Source organism: Bubalus kerabau, chromosome 15 (genome assembly GCF_029407905.1).
Source record: "Bubalus kerabau isolate K-KA32 ecotype Philippines breed swamp buffalo chromosome 15, PCC_UOA_SB_1v2, whole genome shotgun sequence".
NCBI classification, from domain to species: Eukaryota; Metazoa; Chordata; class Mammalia; order Artiodactyla; family Bovidae; genus Bubalus; species Bubalus kerabau.
Window position 1 is genome coordinate 32,560,877 of NC_073638.1, and position 20,094 is coordinate 32,580,970.

Below are 20,094 nucleotides of genomic sequence, written 5' to 3' on the forward strand. Positions count from 1 at the left end.
AATGATGAATAAAATAGTGTCAAAAAAATCACTCCTTCAGTCACCAGATACTGTTTATATATATATACACCAAAATTCTATATATGCCAAGTATGGCTGGATCATAGGCAAGGAATTAGAAGATACTGCTCGTCATTGAGAAACAGTCGTTAGCCCTTCATTGAAGCAACAAGGATATACATCTTTTTAGGAGTCTTTTCTGATATGTATTCCTGGTGACTCAGATGTTAAAGAATCTGCCTGCAATGAAGGAGACCAGGGTTCAATCCGTGGGTCGGGAAGATCCCCTGGAGAAGGGAATGGCAACCCACTCCAGTATTCTTGCCTGGAAAATCCCATGGACAGAGACGCCTGGTGGGCTACAGTCCATGGGGTCACAAAGAGTCGGACACAACTGAGCAACTAACACACACACACAGTCTCTTCTGATATATATTTCTATGCATACATAATCATAGGGAAGGTATGTTTTGTTTCAATTGCTTCTCATCATTATTTTCTAAACGCTATGCCTTTATCTGTGTGGGGAAAGTCATGCTTCAGCCTCAAGGCCTTTGCATTTCCCTGTATACCTTCATGGCTGGCTTCTTATCTTTCTCAGGCCTCTAATCAAATGTCACATTATCAGACACCTTAATAGAGAGGCTTCCCTGACCACTTGTCTAAAATACTCTCTCGGGACGGCTCTGGTTGTCCAGTGGTTAAGAATTCACCTGCCAATGGAGGGGACATAAGTTCAATCCCTGGTTTAGTAACTAAGATCCTATACAGTGTGGGGCAACTCCACAACTACCGCAGCCGGAGTGCCTAGAGCCCATGCCCCACAACAACGGGAGCCACCGTGATGTGAAGCCCATGCACCATAGCTACAGAATAGCCCCGGCTCACCACAACTAGACAAAGCCGGTGCACAGCAACAAAGATCCAGCGCTGCCAAAAATAAAGTTTTAAAAAAATGTTTTAAGTAAACAAACTACTCTCTCACTACTTGTCTTTCTCTTCCCTTACCATTGCAAATTGACCCATGGATTGTTCATTCTTCCCAACTCAGGGATCAAACCTGGGTCTCCTGCATTACAGGCGGATTCATTACCATCTGAGCCACCAGAGAAGCCCTAGATTGTACATTACCTAACATTATCTCATAGGTGCCTTTATTTATGTGCTGTGCCATGCTCAGTCGTTTAGTCGTGTCTGACTCTTTAAAACCCCATAGACTGCAGCCCCCCAGGCTCTTCTGTTCATGGGATTTTCCAGGCAAGAATATTTGTTGCCATTTCTTACTGCAGGGGATCTTCTGACCCACGGATTGAACCTGTGTCTCCTGTGTCGGCAGGCAGATTCTTTAACCGCACCACCTGGGAAGCCCCACCTCTTATTTAGTGTATCATCTGCATTTCCAGCCCCCTGTCATGGCCACTAGAATGCAATCAGCATGAGGGGCAAGGCTGCATTTTGTTCTGACATATCCCCCCAAACCTAGAAAAGTACCAGATCCATTGTAAGTACTGAGCAGATGTGCCGTGTTCAACATTTCTGTTGACTATAAAATAAATCATGTAGCTTCCCTTGCATTTCCAGAGTCACAAAAAATTTGCCAGTGAATACCTCCCCCACCAGCTTTACTCACTTTACATTTCCCTCAATATTCAGTAAACCTATGGGCATACTTTATAACTTTTGGTAAGCACTGTCTTCCCTGCCCACCCGTGAGCCCCCGCCCTGCTCCCAGAGTGTGCACCCCTAAATCCCTGAGAGCAGGGGTGTCTCAGAGCATCTCCCAGAAGATGGCTTCTGTCTCTCTCCATTTGTATCTCCAGTACCAAGTTGTATCACAGGGATCTGTAGGCAGTTTTGCCAACAGGCTTGTATTTGCTCCCCAAATTCCACTAATAGCTGTGAATGTGCAAAGGAAGGAAAAGCGAAAAGTTTGATGTGCAATGAATCAAAATTGACTTGGCCTACATTCTGGCATCCTTCCCCAAAGCCACCTGAGACCTCCCACCTTGCTATCATTATCTCTCATTAGAAATGACTCAGGAAGCACAAGGTAAGCAGTTCCAGGATGCTGATTGGATTGGTGGGGCCGTGTGGATAACAAGCCGTATTTCTCTCTTTCTCCTCCTCTCTCTGACTGGCTGTGTAGCAGGACCATTAGTGAGAAATGTTTAGCAGTTAGCAAGAAAGTAATTAGGTCCAGAATTGCACATCAGCAACATTTCTCTACTTTCAAATGGCCAGCACTGAGGATTTTACAATTTATACCTTGGTGCTAAATTAGATCAGATGTCTTTAGCATCTGAAGTTTCAGAGTTGGTTTTTTGTTGTTGTTTTTCATATAATTCAAGGTTCTTCCATACTACCAGAATGCTACTGGAGGCAGTCACAGTTCTTAGTTCTATTCCTCTATTCTTTCAGGAATTTTCTATGTATAAATAAGCATATATGTATTGTACACTATTCTTTTCTCCCCCTCTGTAAATGGAAGCATTTATTCCACACAATATTCCACTATTCCACACATCATTTTTTGCCCTATGATTTGTCTTGTGGCTCTCCAATATACACAAAGAGATGACCTCAGTTTAAAACCACTACCTGGTATTCAATTCCATGAATGTATCATATTTTATTTTATCAAGCCCCATCAAGGGATATTAATTTGTTGACATTTTTTTGCAATTACAAACAATGTAATAAATCATTTCACACATGTGCGAGTGTATCACCAGGAAAAATTTATAGAGGTGAAACTTCTAGGTCAGAGGATGTGGACTGTTTACATTTTGATAGATCATTACATATGCTCCTCCGTAGGCAAGCTGACAACAAACCCTCCCATACAATTTGGGCAAACACAGGTGAGACTGACTCCCTTCCTGCATCATCATCAACCTTTTCATCTTTGACAGTCTGATTGGCAAACATATTATTTCATGGTTTCCATTTGCATTTCTCATCTATTTAAACACTATTTATATTTCTGTGAATTTGTCAGTTCATGACTTTAGTCTATTACCGTCCTGGGTTATTGGTCATAGGACTTTTAACAAGAAAGTCTGTATGTATTAAAGAGATTAGCCCTTTGGAATATGGGAATATTTTCCCCAGTTTTTGTTCATCTTTAAGTTTTATTTACATTTCATTTTGTGTTGTGCTTAGTCACTCAGTCGTGTCCAACTCCTTGAGACTCACTGGACCATAGTCCACCAGGCTCTTCTGTCCATGGGATTTACCAGGAAAGAAGACTAGAGTGAGTGTCATTTTCTCTTCCAGGAGATCTTCCCAAGCCCAATGTTTGGGCTTCCCAGGTAGCCCAGCAGGTAAAGAATCTGCCTGCAATACAGGAGACATGGGAGATGAGAGTCTGATCCCAGGGTGAGGAAGATCCCCTGGAGGAGGAAATGGCAACCTACTCCAGTATTCCTGCCTGGAAAATCCCATGGACAAAGAAGCCTGGTGGGCTATGATACAAAACACTCGGACACAACTGAATGACCAAGTACACTGCATGAACACCATATTTCATCTACATGCCCAAAAACGTAGTTCCATGCATCACTTCTCCATCCTGAAATTTTTAAATAAACTTTTATATTGGAGCCTAGTTGATTAACAATGTTGTATTAGTTTCAGGTTTACAGTAAAGTGATTACAAATACATGTATCCATTCTTTTTCAAATCCCTTTCCCATTTAGGTTCTTACAGAAGATTGAGCCGAGTTCCCTGTGCTACACAGTAGGTCCTTGCTGGTTCTCTATCTTAAATACACCAGTGTATACATGGCAGTCCCCAACTCCCAAACTATCCCTCCCTGGGAACTGTAAGTTCATTCTCTAAGTCTGTGAGTCTGTTTCTGTTTTGTAAACAAGTTCATTAGCATCATTTTTCAAAAATAATCTGCATATAAGTGATATCATATGATAGCTGTCTTTGCTTAGTCTGATGATCTCCAGGCCCATCTTCTTGCTGCAAATGACATTATTTCATTCTTCCATTATCTGAAATTCTTAGGTATTTTAACTTCTTCCCTTGTTGTCATTTAAAAAGGGATATTTTCTTCTATTACATTTTCTTTAAATTTTTTATTATGAAATATATTATGAAAAGATAATTTATAAAGGCATAATAATAAAATAGCTGTCAAATGTCTACTATTCAGTTTAATAAGTAGAACATTACTTAGAAAGTTGAACTCCCCATTTATATTTCCACATCACATTCTTCTCATTCTTTCTTAGAAGTAACTATTGTCTGCATTTGGTGTGTATCATTGCTATACATTTTTAAAGTATTTTTACTACATGAGGATGTATTCTTAACACATGGAATTGTTTTGCATATTTTTAACCTTTGCATACATGTATTCTTCTGCATCTTGCTTTGGCTGCCCAATATGTTTGTGAGAATTAATATATACTGATATATATAATTCTAGTTCATTCATGTACATCCTCCTGGAAATGTACATTTAGGGTATCCCTTTTCTCTTTTTCCTACTTGAAACAATGATACTAGGAACATTCTTGTACAGATCTCCTTGTACACAGGGAGAGAGGTTCTTTGGGAGTGGAACTGAATGCTGGTGGGGCAATTCACCAAACTTACCAGATAGTGTCAAGTTGTGTTGAAAGTGCTATGCTTCTACCAGCTATGTTCGGGAGTTTCCTATGTCCCACATCCTGGCTTTCACTTGGTATCATAAAATATTAATTTTTTTCCTATCTGAGGGGTATCAAAAGTATTACACATAATTGAATTTCTGTTAGTGAGTTGCAGCATCTTTCATATGCTCATTAACAGTATATCTGACTTACATGCTTAGTCACGTCTGACTCTGTGACCCCATGAACTGTAGCCCGCCAGGCTCCTCTGTCCATGGAATTCTTCAGGCAAGAATACTGGAGTGGGTAGCCATTCCCTTCTCAGGGGATCTTCCAGATCCAGGCATCGCAGGCAGATTGTTTACCATCTGAGCTACCAGGGAAGCCCCATTAACAATATAGGTTTCTTTTTAAAAATTAATTGCTTGTTCATATCTTTTGCATACTTTTTGATTTATGTCCATTATATTATAAAAGTGTCTTGTTAGGAAGGTTGTATGTCAACTTTGTATATGAATTATGTATCATGTGCATGCGTGCTAAGTCACTTTTGTCACGTCCAACTCTCTGCAACCCCACGGCCCACCAGGCTCCTCTGTCCATGGGATTCTCCAGGCAAGAATACAGGAGTGGTACCATAGTGGTATATGGCATGGTGCCATGATGGTATCGCATCTTTTAATATGTCCTTATAAGAGGTGGACCTTGATTACTCTTTCACTGAGTGTATACAATTTGTGTCTCACTTCCAGTGCAGATGGGATGGTGTGCCGCTTCATAAACTAGATCACAAGAGGCACCATGGCTTCCTGCTCTCTTGCATTTTCTCTGGAAACCAGCTACTATGTTCAGGTAACTCTGTAGAGAGGCCCATGTGGGAAAGAGCAGGAACCAATGTTCAGTGAGAAACTGAGGCTTCCTGCCCACAGCCACGTGAGTGATGTAAATCCTCCAGGCCCTGACAAGCCTTCAGATGCTTGTAACCCTGGCCAACAACATGACCAGAACCAGAACTTGTTGGACCCTGAACCAGAACTTCCTGGCCAAGTTGTTCCTGGATTCCACCCCTCAGAAACTGTATGAGACAATAAATGTGTATTGTTTTAAGCTACTAAATTTTGGGATAATTTGTCACGTAGCAAGAGATAACTAATACATGTATCTTCTGAACTGCTTTACTGTTTCTCATAGTGTTTTTTCAGTTTATCTTCTTGTGTTACTTAAGAATCATAATATTGTCTACATACAATGATAACGGTCTTGACTTTTTAAAAATCAGTTTACTGCTTCCCCATCAAGCCTGTTGCCCCATTTAGGATGAAATTCATGAATTTTGTTATGCTAAGGACATCTATTCATTTATTCTCATCTTATTAACAGTATTTTAAAAATCAATAACAATACTGAACTTTGTCAATTTCCTTTAAAATATCTGAGTATTATGACTTTTCTGCTGAATTATTTTAACAGGACTGTACTTCTGCATTGATATTCATAGGCAAGAGTGATCTTATTTTGCTATCTATTGCTCATGAAATATTGGCTAAGTCTGAGGTTTTTGTGATCTAGCTGATGTTTTTGTAATCAAAAGATTTTCTCATTTTTTTTCTGTGTCCTGCAACAGTGTAAATCAAAGTAGGAAAACTTTTCCAACAAAAGGTCAGAGAGTAAATATATTATGCCTTGTTGGCTGAATGGTCTCAGTCCCCTGATATTCAACTTAGCAGTGTAGTGGGAAAGCATAAACAAATGAGTGTGACTGTATTCCAATAAAACTTTATTTATGAAAAAAAGAGGTGAACTGAATTTGGTCCATGGCCCATTCCTTGGTATAAATCTGTTTTCTCAAAATTTAATGGGTGTGCAATCTCCAAGGAATCTTGTTAAAACCAGATTTTCCTTCAGTAGGTTTGCAGTGGAACCTGAGAGTGCATTACACACTAGCTCCCAGGTGACACCCATCTGCTGGTCCTCAATCACTCTGAATAGCAAGGCTTTAAATAACACTGAAACCATCTGTTTTTAAAGTTTGGTTGAATTCATTTGTGAAAATATCCAGGTCTAGTTCTTTCAAATTTGTATCTTATGAATATTGGTAGTTTTAAACTTTTGATCTTTCAGGAATTAGCTTTGGCAATTTATAGTTTCCCAGAAAAGTATCCATTTTCAACTAGATTCTCATATTTTTCTGCAAACAACTGAGCAAAGTAGTTATTAATTATTTCCTTCTCTATTTGTGGTTACTTATTCTTATTTCTTAATTTAAACACTTGTGCTTTGATTTGTTGTTGTTGTTTAATCACAGTCATGTCCAACTCTTTGTAACCCGATGGATTGTATGTAGCCATCAGGCTCCTCTGTCCATGGGATTCTCCAGACAGGAACACTGGAGTGGGTTGCCGTTTCCTTCTCCAGAGGATCTTCCTGACCCAGGGATCAAACCTATGTCTCCTGCACCGGCAGGGGGATTCTTTACCACTGACCCACCAGGGAAGCCCTATATTAGGTACTGTTTTATCTATTTTATTTTACTTTTCTAAAGGTTTATTTTTTTTAAGTTAAAACATATTTCATTTACAATATTAACAGTGGGTGTACAACATATTGATTCACTATTTTATAAATTATACTCCATTAATACAATCTTAGCTATATGTCCTGTGCTGTGTAATATAGCCTTGGATCTTTTTTATTTCATATATAGTAGCTTATACCTCTTAGCCTCCTACCCCTATCTTGCGCTTCCTCCCATTATTTCAAAAAGATACATGCACTTCAGTGTTCATACTAGCATTATTTATAATAGCCAAAATATGGAAGCAACCTAAGTGTCCATGAACAGATAAGTGGATAAAGAAGATGTAAAATATTACTCAGCCATCAACAAGAATGAAATTTTACCCTTTGCAATGACACAGATGGTTCTGGAGGGTAATATGCTTAGTGAAATAAGTCAGACAGAGAAAGATAAATACTGTATGTTACTGATCTATTTCTTGAGTATATTTATTTATTCTACTCTTTCTGGTTTTCCTTTTAATTTTCGGCTTTTATTTTTATTTTGGTTCTTCTGGATTACTTTTTCCCCTGACTTCTTGAGTTTCATACTAAAATCAATCTTTTAGAATCTTTCTTTTATTAATATACACAATATTAAGCCAGGAATATTCCACTGAGTTTTGCTCTAATTTTATCACACACCATAGAGCTTGGTATTATTTTCTACATAGGTATCAATTCTTACCTTGATCGTTTCCTTGACTCAAGAATTATTTAAAGTTTCTAAATTTCCTAGATGGTAGTTTTCTTTTTTTCCCAGTTTTAATTTTATTACTTTTGACCAAAAAATGTTGTCTGTAATAAAAGTCTCTTGGTCTATTATTAACTCAGAGAGGCCTAAAAAAATCTCTCTCTACTGATGAGTTTCTTGTAATTTCTGTAGAATTTGTTTCTGGAACTTGAAGCTGCATTATTTAGTGCATACAGAGTCATGGGAATTTGTCATTGTGGATCATAGCTTTTATCATTTTGGTGTGTCCTCTTCAACTTGCTCAGAGCTTTTCAGGTAACTATTAGTCCCTGGTCCTAGGCTACCTTGTTTCTTGACTCTTCTCAAGTAGAATATCGGGCACCTACTGACCTGGGGAGTTATTCAGTGTCATACTTTTTGCCTTTTCATTTGGACAAAGATTCATGACATTGTACAGGAGGCAGTGCTCAAGACCATCCCCAAGAAAAAGAAATGCAAAAAGGCAAAATGGTTGTCTGAGGAGGCCTTACAAATAGCTGAGAAAAAAAGAAAAGCTAAAGGTAAAGGAGAAAAGGAAGGATATACCCATTTGAATGCAGAGTTCCCAAGAATAGCAAGGAGAGATAAGAAAGCCTTCCTCAGCGATCAATGCAAAGAAATAGAGGAAAACAATAGAATGGGAAAGACTAGAGATCTCTTCAAGAAAATCAGAGATACCAAGGGAACATTTCATGCAATAATGGGCACAATAAAGGACAGAAATGGTACGATCCTAGCAGAAACAGAAGATATTAAGAAGTGGCAAGAATACATAGAAGAACTGTATAAAAAAGAACTTCATGACCTAGATAATCACGATGGTGTGATCACTCACCTAGAGCCAGACATCCTGGAATGCAAAGCCACGTGGGCCTTAGGATGCCAGCAAATTTGGAAAACTCAGCAATGGCCACAAGACTGGAAAAGGTCAGTTTTCATTCCAATCCCAAAGAAAGGCAATGCCAAAGAATGTTCAAACTACTGCACAATTGCACTCATCTCACATGCTAGCAAAGTAATGCTCAAAATTCTCCAAGCCAGGCTTCAACAGCGTGTGAACAATGAACTTCGAGATTTTCAAGCTGGATTTAGGAAAGGGAGAGGAACCAGAGATCAAATTGCCAACATCCAATGGATCATCAAAAAAAAAAACAGTGAATTCCAGAAAAACGCCTTCTTCTGCTTTCTTTACTACACCAAAGCCTTTGACTTTGTGGATCACAACAAGCTATGGAAAATTCTTCAAGAGATGGGAATACCAGACCACCTGACCTGCCTCCTGAGAAATCTGTATGCAGGTCAAGAAACAGCAGTTAGAACCAAACATGAAACAATGGACTGGTTCCAAATTATGAAAGGAGTACGTCAAGGCTGTATATTGTCACCCTGCTTATTTAACTTATATGCAGAGTACATCATACAAAATGCTGGGCTGGATGAAGCACAAGCTAGAATCAAGATTGCAGGGAGAAATATCAATAACCTTAGATGTGCAGATGACACCACCCTTGTGGCAGAAGGCAAAGAAGAACTAAAGAGCCTCTAGATGAAGGTGAAAGAGGAGAGTGAAAAAGTTGGCTTAAAACTCAACATTCAGAAAACTAAGACCATGGTATCTGGTCCTATCACTTCATGGCAAATAGATGGGGAAACAATGGAAACAGGGAGAGACTTTATGTTTTGGGGCTCCAAAATCAGATGGTGTCTACAGCCATGAAATTAAAAAAAGCTTGCTCCTTGGAAGAAAAGCTATAACCAACCTAGACAGCGTATTAAAAAGCAGAGACATTACTTTGCCAACAAAGGTCTGTCTGGTCAAAGCCATGGTTTTTCTAGTAGTCATGTATGGTCAGAGTCAGAGTTGAAATATAAAGAAAGCTGAGCGCTGAAGAATTGATGCTTTTGAACTGTGGTGTTGAAGAAGACTCTTGAGAATCCCTTGGACTGCAAGGAGATCAAACCAGTCAATCCCAAAGGAAATTTGTCCTGAATATTCATTGGAAGGATTGATGCTGAAGCTGACGCTCCAATACTTTGGCCACCTGATGCGAAGAGCTGACTCATTGGAAAAGACCCTGATGCTGTGCATGATTGAAGGCAGGAGGAGAAGGGGACAACAGAGGATGAGATGGTTGGATGGCATCACTAACTCTAAGGACGTGAGTTTGAATAAGCTCCAGGAGTTGGTGAAGGACAGGGAGGCCTGGCATGGTGCAGTCCATGGGGTCACAAAGAGTCAGACATGACTGAGTGACTAAACTGACTCTGAATGAGGCTTCTTTAACTTTCCTTAGCTTATCTATTTTTTAAAATTTATTTTTAATTGGAGTATAATTGCTTTACACTGTTGTGTTAGTTTCTGTTGTACAATGAAGTGAATTACCTATACATCCTCCCCCTTCCACCTCATCCTCATCGCATCTCTCTAAGGCATCACAGAACGGTGAGCTGAGCTCCCTGTGCTCTACAGTAGCTTTCCACTAGCTATCTATTTTACTTATGCTAGTGCATATATGTCAGTGGCACTCTCTCAATTTATCCCACCCTCCTTGCCTCCCCTATGTGTCCACATGTGTGTTCTCTACATCTGTGTCTCTATTCCTGCCCTGGAAACAGGCTCATCTGTACCATTTTTCTAGATTCTATATATACGCAATACAATGCGATATTTGTTTTTCTCTTTCTGACTTGCTTCACTGTGAACCTAAATGTCCAACAATAGATGAATGGATAAAGAAGATGTGATATATATATATATATATATACAATGGAATATTAGCCATAAAAAGGAACAAAACTGGGTCATTTGTAGAGATGCAGATGGGCCTAGAAACTGTTACACAGAGTGAAGTAAAGTCTCTATTTTTGATGAGGCTTCCCTACAGGCCCTGGGCATTTCTGGCTTCTGAAAAAAGTGAATGAAGACCCCAGGTCTGACAGACATTTGCCAACCTGATCTGGCTCCTGGCATAGCAAGGCAGTCACAGTATTACTTCACATCCACTCCCTACTCCCAAACTCAGTCATCCCTATTGGCCCAGACCATACAACTATCTTTCTGCCTCAATTTCCCTTCCAACCTCAGCTCCAAGTCTGCCTTGCCTCAGACTCCATCTGCTTGGCCAGAGCTTGGGGTCTTCACAGCTTGCTACATTGACCTGGCCTGGTAGACTGAACTTCTGCAATAATACTGTCAACAAAACTTTGAAAATTATCTCAATTTCTTCCCGAGCTTGTATTGTCTGTTAGCACGGACCACTGCCTCTCCCCACTGTGGCACCTGCATGATGCATACCTCAGCTGTCCACTCCCTCTGAATACAATGGACCCACCACTTGCTCTTTCCGGGGACAGCCGTGGCAACCAAGCCACCTCACCGGGTTCTCTTCACTGTTCTTTGTCACCAGAGAACAATCTAAGTAATAGGGATGTCTAAGTGATTTATCCCTTGCCTAGGTTTTGACTAAAAACTCTTGGATATGGCAAATAAGTTTTGGGTATATTACATCTTCTATTTTCCTACAAAATTCATTTGTCACAGTAAGTAAAATTTTTTCATACAACCTGCAGGAGACTGTTGCTATTAGCCTTAGTAAGTTAGGTCTTTTTGACTCTTCAATTAGTTATAATCTTTACTTCCATCTTATTTGTAACCTTTATTTCTCCTCAAAAAGCAAGAGACTAGCAAAGTATTTGGAGAAGGCAATGGCACCCCACTCCAGTACTCTTGCCTGGAAAATCCCACGGATGGAGGAGCCTGGTAGGCTGCAGTCCATGGGGTCGCTAAGAGTTGGACATGACTGAGCGACTTCACTTTCACTTTTCACTTTCATGCATTGGAGAAGGAAATGGCAACCCACTCCAGTGTTCTTGCCTGGAGAATCCCAGGGACGGGGGAGCCTGGTGGGCTGCCGTCTATGGGGTCTCATAGAGTTGGACAGGACTGAAGTAACTTAGCAGCAGCAGCAGCAAAGTATTACTGTCCCTGCCCAAAATAACATAAATGCAACAATGATAATAATAATGGCTTACACTTTTTGAACACTGTGTAGTTTCCGTACTTTACAGAGATGTCAGTTAATTATCACTGGACTCTTATCAGGTAAATTATACAGTTGTTATCATCATCATCCTCATTTTATAGATCAGGAAACTGACTCAAATAAATTGAGTAAGAAATTTAAGGTTATATAAGTTAAAAGTGGTGGAACAGAAAGGATACCAGGTCTGTGTAACTCCAAAGACTATACCTTTATCCATTATACTATGTTGCTTACTAGCCAATTTTCCCCAAAGCCAAGGAGACTAAATATGTTCTATTGGTTGATAATTTTATGTCCTAGGATGAACTCCATATTACAAAAAGCAAAAGTTTTGGAAGCAAAAGTTCCTGGTCTTTCCCCCAGATTATATTCTAAGAATCAAAGTAATAATAGCAATTTATCAGTTATAGGGCACACAGATGTTTTAAATAACAATTGTATATGTTTACTCTTGGATTTTTAAAAAGCCTTTGCATGAATATAATTGTATTAATTCATGTTTAGAAGATCTTAGACTCAACAGTATTTCATCTATTACCTTTGAACTAGTTCCCTTATAAGACAGTGAAATAGAAAAGGTTATTCTAGCTGCTGTAAGAAACAACTTTCCAAGCTCCAAAGGTTTAAAAAATAAAAATTTGGTTTTGCTCATATAGATTCAAATCAAATGTGCTTCTCAGGCAAACTTCCAACAGCTTCTTTAGGGACCCAGGCTCCTTTCTCCTGGGCTTCCCAGGTGGCGCTAGAGGTAAAGAATCTGCCTATCAATACAGGAGACTCAACGAGACATGGATTTGATCCCTAGTTAGGGAAGATCTCCTGGAGTAGGAAATTGGGAACCCACTCCAGTTGGACAGAGGATCCTGGCAGACTACAGCCCATCAGGTCACAAAGAGTTGGACACAACTGGGCGCGCATGCAATCAAGGTTCCTTTTTCTATGGCTCCATCCTCTACTAAGTCCTGCTGCTGCTGCTGCTAAGTCGCTTCAGTCATGTCCGACTCTGTGTGACCCCATAGACGGCAGCCCACCAGGCTCCCCCGTCCCTGGGATTCTCCAGGCAAGAACACTGGAGTGGGTTGCCATTTCCTTCTCCAATGCATGAAAGTGAGAAGTGAAAGTGAAGTCGCTCAGTCGTGTCCGACCCTCAGTCACCCCATGGACTGCAGCCCACCAGGCTCCTCCATCCATGGGATTTTCCAGGCAAGAGTACTGGAGTGGGGTGCCATTGCCTTCTCTGACTAAGTCCTGAGTCATCGCCAATCAATATCTCCATTCAGTAGAGAATCTGAAGAGGATGTGGAAGAAGTTTTGTTTTTGCTTTTTTTAAAGGAGAAGCCTAGAAAGAAATCTCTTCTGTATATTTCATTGGCAAGAACTCAGACTCACCATCCCAGGTACCTATAAAGGAGGTTAGAAAAGCTAGTCTGCAGCTCTGATCCCAGAGGGAAGAGAAAGTGTATTCTATGCACACAGCAGGCTCACCCAGACACTTTGAGAACCTCACCAACTTTTTATTTGGAATGAAGAGAGTCCATTCAGATTTCACTTTCTCCCATTTGAGATCTTTGCATGACTATCAGTTCAATTTCTTAATTGAATTCTTCCTTTAAATACATGTGCTGGTTTTAAAAATTTGTTGACTTTCTTTCATTCTCTCTTGCTTAAGAGATGGACCTTTCTTCTTCACCTGCATGTAGGTTACACTTAGTGACTTCACTTGTGGTGAGTCGAATAGAGTAGAAATCATTAGATGTCACTTCTAATACTAGGTAACAAGAAGACTGTGCATTCTGTCTTGGGTACACTTCCCAAACCTCTGAGTCACTTGTTCTGAGAGAGGTCAGCTGTCCTCTCACAAGCAGTGATGGTATGAGGGCACTCGGGCAGCCTACAGAGAACTGTGGGGGATGCTAGCAAGCATGTAAGTGATCTCAGAAGGGGATCCCTCCCCTAGTCAAGCTTGGAGTTAACTGTGACCCCAGCCAATGCCAGGACTTCAACTCGCAAGAGACTCACAGCTAAACTGCTCCTGGATTTCTGGACCACATACATAAATGTCTACTGTTTTAAGCCCCTGAGTTTGAAATAAAAGGTGACATGCAATAGATGACTAATATAATGCATTTTAAAACCTGTTGTATTTTAGCTCCTATGCTATCATGTGGGTCCAGGCATTCTTCCAGAGACAGTAGAATGGTTTTTAAACTTCACTCTTATTTATGTGCAAATCTCTCAGAGTTGATGCTAAGTATTGGCTGTTGGCTCCAGGACTGTGTACTCTGTCACTGGATCCATGTATTCGTGCTGCTGCTGGAGATATGTGAGAATGCTCATTGCCTCCTTTGTGCAAAGTTTCCTCTCAGAGAGGTGTGCCATGCTGGAGAAGTATGGTGCTGATTTTTAGTTTCGAGTATGTTATTCGAACATTCGAGTATGTTAAACTGGGGTTTCATCACATGCTTAAGGAACTCCATTCTCTTCTATTGAGTTGGCCAAAAAGTTCGTCACATTTTTCTGTAATATCTTATGGAAAAACCCCAACAGATTTTTTTTGGCCAACCCAATATTTGGGTTTTACTGGTGTCTCCCATGACCCCATAAAGCCCAGTTCATTCATCTTCCTAAATTAAGGAGCATCACAGAGATGAGAGAATCCATTCTGATTCTGGCCTTGGGTATGGGGGAAACTGCCATTTTTCTATCACATTCTGTTAGCAAGCAGTTTGTTTCAGTTCTCACATTTAGGTTTCATATCAGTCATGCGAGGCCCATAGTCATAGCATCAGTTTTATAGATGCAGCAAGGTAAAGAGCTATGAGGCAGGACAGGCAGAATTTAATCGCAAGTCTGTGACTCCAAATTTCATGCTTTATCAATGAAATCTTCTAGAGCTCCCTTTTCTTATAGGCACAGAGCTATTACATAGTTTATACCAGAAGAAAAAAAAAAGAAAATTTCCAGTTGAAACTCAAATGGTTACATCTGAATGTGGAACTTAAACTTCTGTATAAACCCACTGATGGAAGCCTGGCAGGGGCTGAACAACTTGGACTTGGTCTTTTATTTTTTTTTCTTTCGGTAATATAATTACCTTCCAAATTTTTACTTATAAGTCTCTTAGGGCTTTTGCCTTAAAAGAGATCTCAAAGATGATAGAATATATCTCCTTTACTTTATAGATACACTTACTACTTGGGCTTGTTTCTGGAGTTAAAAAGTCATCTCTTTCTTCCTCAGCTCAAGTAGACCTGAGCCACTCTGTAAAGGGAGCTGGAGTGCAGACACAGGCTGTAGGGAGAACCACACGGGGCTGTCTGTAGAAGTGTTCTATGCATTTCACTTCCGGTCTCCAAACGCCAGCATCCAAATACTACTCTTGCTTATAGGGTACCATAACTCTTACCCAATGTTCATTCTCAATTTCCACTGGCATTGGGAGGGCATGTGACTGGCCAACAGGAGAGAATTCCATGATGAGGTGTGCAACAGCCATATGATGACAACTCAGTACAGCTCATTGACTCCTCATTCTGTCAATGAACTTGAGACTGGACACACACCCGGTGCTTGGAGACAGTATTAATGCATCAACTCTAAATACTCATTTGCATGCAGAATACATTTAGAACTATTCTGAGCTGAGAATAAAAAGAACCAATACATATTTAATGATGCTCAATAGCACTAAATATATTAGTATTGATTTCTGAAGAAAACACCTATTGACTCAGATTTCTGGTCCTTTGAAGTGTATTGTCTGCCAGTTCCAGCAGGTTTCCTTACCCTATGTAATGACCAGCTCTGTGACCTTCAGCTCAGAGGAAGACCCCCAAATCTTTCTTCTTAAATGAACATTCTGTGGAAGTTAGAAACTGGTAGGAAAGCTCCACGTGGGGAGAGGGACTAAGATGGCCCTCCGCACTGAGTGGAGCTGGCAGACCTGGGAAGCAATGATTTCCAGCCTTTGTACTAGAACATGGACTGTGCCTGCAGGGGGCCTGCTGTGGGCAGGGCATTGGAATTCCACAAGCAGCGTTCTCAAGAAGGACTGAAAGGGAGGAGCTGTGGAGTGATTGCCCTAGCTGACCGCAGGGAACTGTGTGGATGACTCAATGATTTGTCTTTTCTGGGTATGGTGGGATGAACTGGAGACAATTCCCAACACCTTGGGAACTCTGCCCTGGCACCCATGTTAGTTGGGCTGATGCAAACCCACCAGCCAGAAAGGTAAAATCTGAATCTCCTCTGAGGTCTTTAGAAATTGTTTTATAATTTTAATATGATATGTTCCCATTCATTTGATTCTAATTTCCCCTGATTCTAATACATTTTTGCCAGATTCAGCATGCCTTCTCTGACAAAGTCTGACTTTTGTGGCATTCTGAGCAGTCTAAGGTGCTGGGTTCAGGTCGCAGTCTCCCCTGGAGGCATGGGGATTCCCAGTACCTCAGCTGGTAAAGAAACTGCCTGCAATGCAGGAGACCCTGGTTTGATTCCTGGGTTGGGAAGTTCCCCTGGAGAAGGGATAGGCTACCCACTCCAGGGATCTTGGGCTTCCCTGATGGCTCAGATGGTAAGGAATTGGCCTGCAATGCTGGAGACCTGGGTTTGATCCCTGGGTTGGGAAGATCCCCTGGAGGAGCGCATAGCAACCCACTCCAGGATTCTGGCCTGGAGAATCCCCATGGACAAAGGAGCCTGGCAGGCTACAGACATGACTAAGCACAGCATAGAAATATTCGCTGCTCAGACCTGCCTTTAAAAGAACCACCGCAAGGAGAGCACCTGCCTGACAACCTCCAGATGCTGCACCTTTGGGTCCTCCCGAGTGATGGTGCCAAGACCACAGTCCCTGCGGGGTGCGCCCAGCCAAGGACTGATCACAGGAGGTGACAGAACAGGGCTGTTTCTGCCCAGGGCAGTCCTCCCCTAGTGACCTGTGGTTGGGGCTCCCATCATCCTGCCTGAGACATTCTCTGTGCTCTGGGGCCACTTGAGTCTTCCCACCTCACCCTTGTCTCTTCTCGTTCTCCTTTCACAGGTGTAAGCCCAGAATCGTGATCTCAAGTCTGCCCCTGCTTACTTGTGCTGCCTTATCATGTACACACTTTACCTCCACTAAATCTCTTGCAGGTTTCATTCTGTCTGGCATCTGCTTCTCAGAGGGCCTGCCCTGGTACAGCTCCTTTTCCTGGCCCCTGCACTCAGCATCCTTGCTCACTTTCTCAGGCATTCAAGCCTTACCTCTCTCCAGTCCACCTTGGTCCAACCATCCCTGTGGCTACCGCTTTCAGCTTGTTTCTTCCATTCCAGCACCAGGCCTTCTGAACTCCACACCCACTGGCAAGACAGCCCAATCCCTGTAGGTAAAAGAAGAAAATACCAAAGATCAGGAGTAACAGAAATTCTAGTAGCCTTTCCTAATGCTAGTACCACCAGTGTGGAAGAGTGGACTCACAACCATTTACCAACACCTTCATGGACAGTTACACTTCAGAATGCAGCATATTTTGAATTTTAGAAAGAAGGTGATATGTTGAATATTATGTAATATACCCTTGTGGTCTGTGATAGCAAAAACAGTAATATTTCTACAGCAAGCATAAATTTTTTCACTAAGGTGAAAATTTTGAGTAAAAAACATTTTTAAAAAGATAAACAACACAAGATTAGCTCAAAGTCTACTTAAGATAAGTTTTGCAGTGAAATACATTATTTTTTTTTTAATTTTCCTTTCAGAGCTTTTATATTTCTCAATAGAAAGAAGGTAAATGGTGGATATCTTGAAATTAAAAAAAAAAAGCCTCCCACCTATTAAACACCTGCTTTGTGTTGAGCCAGAGTATTCTATAGCATTATTTTATTTAACCTTCACCTCAGTATTGTGAATAGTCATTTTAGCTCCATTTTATACATGAGGAAACTAAATCTCAAGTAACTAGTCCAAGGCCACACAAATAGCAAGCACCAAAGCTAAGATTTGAATCCTAAGGAATCAACCTCCAAAATTATTGGTCATTCCCACTTTGTCACATTGCTCACCCATGTAAGTATCATTTAGCCCTGACTACCCAGTAAGGTATGATGTAATAAGACTGGCCTAGAAGTCAGGAGTCCTGGGAATTAGCACAGATTTCATTCTCCGTAGTCTGTCCTCCTTGAGGCTCCATTTCCTTATACGAAATTGGGGTCAGCAATACCTAATTCACACAGTGGCTTTAATAAGGATCAAAGGATAAATTAGGCGTGGAAACATTTTGTGATCACACTGTGAAGTGCCAAAGAGGATGAACCCGTGATGGTAGTGATGATGGTATAAGCCATTGTTATTGCTGGCACTTCAGAAAACCCTCAGGACTATAAATAATTGTTTACTTGGGAAAGAACTGGGTGGATGCTTCATCTTCCTTGAGCACCAAGGAAGAATTGGAACCTTGAGATGATCTAAGAAAATGGGTTTATTTGCAATAGTTGTCCTATTTGATTTGGGAAGGAAGAGCTGTTTCTTTTGCACCCTCTAAAGGTTCCACGTTCAAATAAATAATTACACACACACAGAGCAAGGAAAGAAACTTCCAATTTGATTAGCTATGATGCTTACAAGTGAAGTCACTGCCTCTGGAACAAAATTACTGACAGCTCTTTGCCATTAGGACTTTTCTTCAAACTGTCTGGTTTTTGCTTTCTCATTAACATTGCCACATTGTCTATTTCATTAGTCTCTTTTTATGGGTCAGTTACGGGTGGCTGCTGAATAAGGCAGGGAAATAAGAAATGGTTCCAAGGTGGGCACGGTGGGTGGCACAGAATACAACACAGAGTACTTGCTGGGGAGTGTGGAGTTTTGTGGAGAAAGAGGCTGTGTGATTTCGTGTGTTCAGAATGTAAGGCTGGAGTCATCATCTTTAATTTCAGGTTGAACTGGAAAGATAAACAAGAGGCAGAGGATAATTGATATAGAGGCGATAATAAGTTGCAGTCGGTGTGAGAGATTCTAAATCACCTGAGAAGGTATAGACAGAGTCTAAATCTATGACACAGTGGGAGGTGGGGTGGGGCTGACCACAAAGAGGAGAAGACATAACAGGTGTACTGATGGAAAACAGCATCTCTAGGTTTCAGACATCAAGGGAGGTTCAGGTATCCCTGCATACTGACTTGATGATGTGAAGCATGAAAGGGAGTCTGACCTAGTTTTGAAATTCAGCTCTGCCTTTTAAACATGTGGGGCTTCCCTTGTGGCTCAGCTGGTAGAAAATCTGCCTGCAATGTGGGAGACCTGGGTTCGATCCCTGGGTTGGGAAGATCCCCTGGAGTAGGGAAAGGCCACCCACTCCAGTATTCTGGCTTGGAGAATTCTATGGACTGTATGGTCCATGGGGTTGCAAAGAGTTGGACACAACTGAGAGACTTTCACACTTAAATATGTGACATTGAGTCAGCTACTGAACTACCAAAATTTTAATATATTCATCTCAGAAATGGGGATGTATACAGAATGAAGTAAGTCAGAAAGAGAAAAACAAATATCATATATTAACATATACATATATAGAATCTAGAAAAATGGTGCTGATGAAGCTATTTGCAGGCCAGGAAGAGAGACACAGACATAGAGAATGGACTTGGGAACAAAGTGGGGAAGGAGAGAGTGGGTCGAATTGAGACAGCAGCATTGACATACATGCAGTACCATGTGTTAAACAGGTAGCTAGTAGGATGCTTCTGGATAACACAGGGAGCTCAGCTCAGGGCTCTGTGACAACTTTGAGGGGTGGGATGGGGGGGTGGGAGAGAGGCTCAAGAGGGAGGGGATATATGTAGACTTTTTTCCAGTAGTCATGTATGGAGAATGGGACCATGAAGAAGGCTGAGCACCAAAGAATTGATGCTTTCAAACTGTGGTGCTGGGGAAGACTCTTGAGAGTCCTTTGGATAGAAAGGAGGTCAAACCAGTCAATCCTAAAGGAAATCAATCCTGAATATTATTGCAAGGACTGATGCTGAAGCTCCAATACTTTGGCCACCTGATGCGAAAGGCTGACTCACTGGAAAAGACCCTGAGGCTGGGAAAGATTGAGGCAAGAGGAGAAGGGGATGACAGAGGACAAGATGGTTGGATGGAATCATTGAATCAATGGACGTGAGTCTGAG

At 41.1% G+C, this 20,094-nt stretch overlaps 1 long non-coding RNA gene across 13 annotated transcripts in view; it reads right to left on the reverse strand.

Annotated features, from left to right (window-relative positions):
• Nucleotides 1–20,094, reverse strand: part of LOC129628852 (uncharacterized) — a 143,454-nt gene that overhangs the window by 56,785 nt on the left and 66,575 nt on the right. For 11 of the 13 annotated variants that reach the window (XR_008702930.1, XR_008702934.1, XR_008702926.1 and 8 more), the window contains one exon: nt 17,185–17,300. This is a non-coding gene — a long non-coding RNA (uncharacterized LOC129628852). Of the gene's footprint in view, nt 1–2,443; nt 3,337–17,184; nt 17,301–20,094 lie in introns of those variants that run through there. The other 2 variants (XR_008702927.1, XR_008702937.1) reach the window with 1 other exon arrangement.